Source organism: Sciurus carolinensis, unplaced genomic scaffold (assembly GCF_902686445.1).
Source record: "Sciurus carolinensis unplaced genomic scaffold, mSciCar1.2, whole genome shotgun sequence".
In the NCBI taxonomy this organism is placed as follows: domain Eukaryota; kingdom Metazoa; phylum Chordata; class Mammalia; order Rodentia; family Sciuridae; genus Sciurus; species Sciurus carolinensis.
In genome coordinates, this window is record NW_025920232.1 from 212,398 (window position 1) to 219,143 (window position 6,746).

Below are 6,746 nucleotides of genomic sequence, written 5' to 3' on the forward strand. Positions count from 1 at the left end.
ATAAGATGAAGGGTCTCTGGTCTGATTCCAAGGTCCTTTATTCATTTTGAGTTGAGTTTTGTGCAGAGTGAGAGATAGGAGTTTAGTTTCATTCTGTTACATATGGATTTCCAGTTTTCCCAGCACCATTTGCTGAAGAGGCTATCTTTTCTCCATTGCATATTTTTGGCCCCTTTTTCAAGTATGAGAAAATTGTATTTATTTGGGTTTGTGTCCATGTCCTATATTCTCTACCATTGATCTACCTGTCTATTTTGGTACCAATACCATGCCATTTTTGTTACTAGGTCTTTGTAGTATAGTTGAAGTTCTGGTATTTTGATAGCTCCGGCTTCACTTTCCCTGCTAAGAATTGCTTTAGCTATTTTGGGTTTCTTATTCTTCCAGATGAATTTCATGATTGCTTTTACTCTTTCTGTAAGGTACATCATTGGGATTTTAATTGGAATTGCATTGAGACTGTATAGCACTTTTGGTAATATGGCCATTTTGACAATATTAATTCTGCCTATCCAAGAACATGGGAGATCTTTCCATCTGCTAAGGTCTTCCTCAATTTCTTTCTTCAATATTTTGTAGTTTTCATTGTACAGATCTTTTACCTCTTTTATTAGATTGATTCCAAAGTATTTTTTTTTTTGAGGCTTTTGCAAATTGAATTGTTTTGCTCATTTCCCTTTCAGATGTTTCATCCCTCATGTATAAAAATGCTTTAGATTTATGTATGTTGATTTTATAGCCTGCTATTTTGCTGAATTCATTGATGAGGTCTAGAAGTTTTCTGGAGGAAATTTTTGGGTCCTCTAAATATAGAATCATGTCATCAACAAATAGTGACAGCTTAAGTTCTTTTCCTATTTATATCCCTTTAATTTCTATAGTCTGTCTAATTACTCTGACTAGTATTTCAAGAATGATGTTGAATAGAAGTGGTGAAAGAGGACATTCCTGTCTTGTTCCCATTTTTAAAGGGCATGCTTTAAGTTTTTCTCCATTAAAAATGATGTTGTCCATGCACTTAGCATAAATAGCCTTTACATTGTACAGGTAAGTACCTACTATCCCTATTTATTCTAGTGTTTTGAGCATGAAGGGGTGTTGTATTTCATTGAACGTTTTTTCTGCATCAATTGAAATATCCATATGATTCTTATCCTTAAGTCTTTTGACCTGATGGATTACATTTATTGATTTACAAATGTTAAACCATCCTTGCATTCCAGGGATGAACCCCACTTGATTGTGGTGTACAATTTTCTTAATATGTTTTTGGATACAGTTGCCAGTATTTTTTTAAGAATCTTTGCATGTATATTCATCAAGAATATTGGTCTAAAATTTTCTTTCCTTTATGTGTCTTTGCCTCATTTGGTATGAGGGTGATATTAGCTTCATAGAATGAGTTTGGTAGGGTATCCTCCTTTTCTATTTCCTGGAATACTTTGAGAAGGATTGGAATAAATTCTTCTTTGAAGGTCTTGTGGAACTCTGCTGAGAATCGGTCTGGTCCAAGGCTTTTCTTTGATGGTAGGTTTTTAATGGCTCCTTTTATTTCATTGCTTGATATTGATCTGTTTAAATTGTGTATGTGCTCCTGATTCAGTTTGGGAGGAGCATATGTCTCTAGAAATTTGTCATTGTGATCGGTAATTTGTAATTTTTGGAATACAGATTTTCAAAGTAGCTTCTCATTATGTTCTGTATCTCAGTGATGTTTGTCATGATATTTCCTTTTTTATCACAAATTCTAGTAATTTGAGTTTTCTCTCTCCTTCTCTTTGTTAGTGTGGCTAAGGGTTTGTCTATTGTGTTTACTTTTTCAAAGAACCAACTTTTCATTTTGTCAATTTTTTGAATTGTTCCTTTGTTTCAATTTCATTGATTTCAGCTCTGATTTTAATTATTTCCTGTCTTCTACTACTTTTGCTGTTATTCTGTTCTTGTTTTTCTAGGTCATTTAGTTGTTGGCTCTTCATTCTTTTCTTGAATGCACTCCATGCAATGAATTTTCCTCTTAGTCTGCTTTCATAGTGTCCCAGAAATTTTGATATGTTGTATCATCATTCTCATTGACCTCTAAGAATTTTTTTTATCTCCACCCTTATGTTTTCTGTTATCCATATTTCATTCAATAGCATATTTTTTAGTCTCCAGGTGTTGGAGTAATTTCTTTTTATTATTTTATCATTGATTTCTACTCTCAGTCCATTATGATCTGATAGAATACAAGGCAGTATCTCTATTTTTTGCATTTCCTAAGGGCTGCTTTGTGACATAAAATATGGTCTATTTTAGAGAAGGTTCCATGTGCTGCTGAGAAGACAGTGAATTTGCTCGTTGATGGATGGAATATTCTATATATGTCTATTAAGCCTAGGTTATTGATTGTGTTATTGAGTTGTACTGTTTCTTTGTTTGGTTTTAGTTTGGAAGATCTATATAGTGGTGACAGTGTGTGTTAAAATCACCCAGAATTATTGTGTTGTGGGTATTTGATTCCTGAAACTGAGAAGGATTTGTTTGATGTATAGGGATGCTTCGCATTTGGGGAATATTTACTATCATTATTTCTTCCTTATTTATGGTTCCCTTAAGAAGTATGAAATGTCCTTCTTTATCCCTTCTGACTAACTTTGGCTTGAAGTCCACTTTATCTGATATGAGGAAGGAAACCCCTGCTTTTTTGCTGAGTACATGTGTGTGGTAGGTTTTTCCCATCCTTTCACATTTAGTCTGTGGATGTCTTTTTCTATGAGATGAGTCTCTTGTTGAGTCTTTCTTTTTAATCCATTCTGCCAGTCTATGTCTTTTGATTGATGAGTTTAGGCCATTAATGCTCAGGGTTATTATTGAGATATGATTTGTATTACCAGTCATTTGGCTTATTTTTGGTTTTAAAGTTGGCTCAGATTCTCCTTTGAGTGGTTTTTCTCTAAGGTAGTTCCTCACTTTGCTGACCTACATTGTTGTTTTTCATTTCCTCCTCATGGAATATTTTGTTGAGAACATTCTGTAGTGCAGTTGTTCTATTTGTAAATTCTTTTAACTTTTGTTTATCATGGAAGGATTTTATTTCATCTTCAAATCTGAAGGTTAGTTTTGCTGGGTATAGGATTCTTGGTTGGCAACCATGTTCTTTCAGAGCTTCAAATATGTTGCTCTAGGCCCTTCTAGCTTTTAGATTCTGGGTTGAGAAGTCGGCTGCTCTCCATATTGGTCTCCCCCTATATGTAATCTGATGCTTTTCTCTCACATCCTTCAAAATCCTATCTTTATTTTGAATGTAAGGCATTTTCATTATAATGTGCCTTGGTGAGGGTCTGTTGTGATTTTGTGCATTTAGTGTTCTGTAACCTATTGTATTTTATTTTTCATTTTATTCTTCAGGTTTGGAAAATTTTCTGTTATTATTTCATTGAATAGGTTGTTCATTCCTTTGGTTTATATCTCTGTGCCTTCCTCAATCCCAATTATTCTTAAATTTGGTCTTTTCATGATGTCCCATAGTTCTTGGAGATTCTGTTCATGATTTCTTACCATCTTCTCTGTTTGGGTAACTTTATTTTCAAGATTAAATATTTTGTCTTCATAGTCTGAGTTTCTGTCTTCCAAGTGGTCTAGTCTTTTGGTAATACATTCCATTCAGTTTTTTATTTGGTTTATTTTTTCCTTCACTTCAATGATTTCCCTTTTTTTTTGAGAATCTCTTATCTCTTTGTTGAAATGATCTTCTGCTTGCTGCAGTTGCTCTTTCAACTGTTTATTGGTATTATCATTCATTGCTTGCATTTGCTATCTTATCTCATCTTTGCTGCATGAATCATCTTAATCATGTATAATCTGAAGTTCTTGTCTGAAATTTCTTCTACCATACTGTCAATGGATTCTATTAATATAGAATGTAGATTTGTTTGGATCATGTTCCTCTCTTGTTTTTTTTTTATGTTGTTCATGATTCTTTCCCTCTAGCAGTACAGATCTGGGGTATTGCAGATTTCCCCCTATAGGCTTACAGTGACCCTATGGATTTCCAAAGCCTTTTCTCTAAGAGGAGATCAATGTTAGCAGTGCTCAATTCAGACAGTATGCAGTCCTAGAACTAATAGCCCCTATGAGGACATTAACAATATTGTCAAAATAAACAGAGTGAGTTCAACTATTATCTTCAGTATAACTAACTGATTTGCAATAAGGTCTGCAGTTTCTAATGGAGGAAAAAGAGGATGTAGAGGGATGTAGTGTGTAGCTGTTAATGGGATAAGAAAAGAATATATAGAACTTCTAGATAATAGAAAGGGTGAGAGTATAATCAAAAGAAATTGGATGTTAGCATGCCAAAAGGGAGAAAGAGACTCTAAGGAAACAGGTAAACAAAAGGAAAAGAAAGCAAGAAAAGTAACAAAATAAAAACTTAAATTTTTTCTATAAGTAGAAAAAAGAAAATCTACACTGTAACAGTCATATAGTATTCAAACCTCCCAGTCTTCAGTAGCCTGATGCATGAAAGGTACCTGAAAATAAGCTTTAGGTCTCCAGCTGGTGTCTCAGGGTGGAATTTGTCCCACCTAAAGATCGGAGCTCTGTCTGCCAGGATTATCTGAGATAGCTGCTCTGGCTTCCAAAATGTTGAAAAATGGGGAGCTGCAGCTCAGGGTTTGGGCGTGGTTGGCTGGAGGTTCTGGAGGCGGTGTGTGGTGGTCAGGCAGGGGTCCTGGATGTTGGGTGTGTTTGGTGTGGTTGCCTGATCCTGGAGGTGGGGTGCAATCAATCAGTCTGGGGTCCTGGTAATCAGGCATAGTCAGTTGGTCAGGGGGTCCTGGGGCAGGGAGCAGTCAGTCAAATTAGGGCCCCCGAGGCAGGGAGTAATCAGTCGGGCTGAGAGTTCCTGGAGACTGGGCTTTGTTAGTCTGGCCAGGGGTCCTAGGGGGCTTGACTTTTGTCTCCAAATGGTGCAGCCACGTGTAATCAAACCTGCAGGTACAGTAACAGTAAGCTTCCAGGCAACAGCAGGCAGCTGGTGCTCCACTGTGTGTTTTGTGATCAGTTTGCTGACTTTTGTCAGATGATCGGGAAGTGAACCTCATGTGATGGGTAATGGATAGGTTTAAGGCAGGCAATGGACAGGGAAGAGGCAGGCAATTGGTGGATGATAGGCACCTGACAGTGAGCAATATGCACTCAAAACAGGCATCAATATGCTGGCAGACTGCAGGCGATCACAGTAGACAAATGGGTTGAACAGCAGGGGATTGATAAATAGCAAAAACTGCCTCACCAAGAATCAGATATCTTCTGCTTGAAACAGGAGTTACAGAGTGACAAGGAATGCAGCCTCCCTGTAGTCTGCCATCTTGGATCCCCCTATTGTGTTAATTTTTAAAGAACTTTCAACTTTCATGGCTTTTTAAAAATTTGCCCTACTGAAATCATATTCTTGCACAGTTTGCGAGTGTTTATTTTATCGATATCTACATAATTGCAGTCCTAGCTATTCTTCCATTTTTTGATAGTAGTCATTCTAACAGCTGCACTCAGGCTGCAGAAGTTCTCATAGTTGCATGGTGTATTGAATTTATGCTAAATGTAGAATTCAGGTTGCCTTGTACTCATTAAAAGAAGATGATGTTAATCTATTTTAGAAATAAACAGGAGTCTGTACTTTTAACCATTTTTCTTCACTCCTGGTGGAGATTGCAGCACATGGAAATTCTTGCATGACCAAGTGGAGACACATTTTGTGATTTAGAGAGATGTACACATGTATATTTGTCATTGTTCCAAATCCTGGATGATTAGGATGTAGTACATTGAAAGGAAAAAGTTGATTTTTGGACAAATTCCTTACAGAAAGAATTGGTTAACTCTGGAGTTATTACTAAGGTGAACTGAGGAAGAGGGCTTATTGTGTACTTCACTGCCAATTTAGCTGCCAGTTGTAGACTGTATTTTCCTTGTTAACTCTTTGATGCTGGATAGATAGAAACTCAACTATTAGCAAAAACATTTCACAGATTATGCTGGCAAATGTCTTTAAGGAAAAAGTGGGACCTTTGAAATTTAACTTCTCTTCTTCCCTGGACCAATGGAATAAAGCCCATGGATCTTGCATTTTCATAGACAAACAGTCTTTTTCTCTGATCTTGATACTCATGTATATCTAGTCTCTTTGAGTGTACCAGTTATAATAAAATTCAAACTACTAATGATTTAGAGTTAAATGTGATATATTTATGACCCAAATTTTCTTCCTCTACTCAGGGTGACAGTGGATTTAAGCATCCAGCCCCAGTAATAAGGATCATTAAGGAATGCTAATATCGTAGTATAGCCCAACTTTTCCAACTTATCTGATGGTAGATTGTTTTTGTAAATTTAAGAGGGATTTACAACAGGAGTAAATATTTATTTGTTGCATCCATGAGTGAATCAAGAATCAGGAGGTGCATATTCTGCTATATTTTTATAATCATCCCTCTTAATATCTGCTTTCTATTGGGCAGTGCTGGGGTACAATTCCAGTTTCACACACATTCTGCACATAATCCCAACCAGTGTCTTGGGCCTCTACTTCTAATACCTACTTTTAGTTTGTCTTGTACCATTCATTAACATTAAATAATTTTCTTGATATGATTGAAATTACATAGACCCTTTTATTGCACTTAACAATAAAAATTTTTACATACATATGGATTTACCTATGTATTTTTCTCTATTGTGAATTATTGATATTTATATTGCCACAA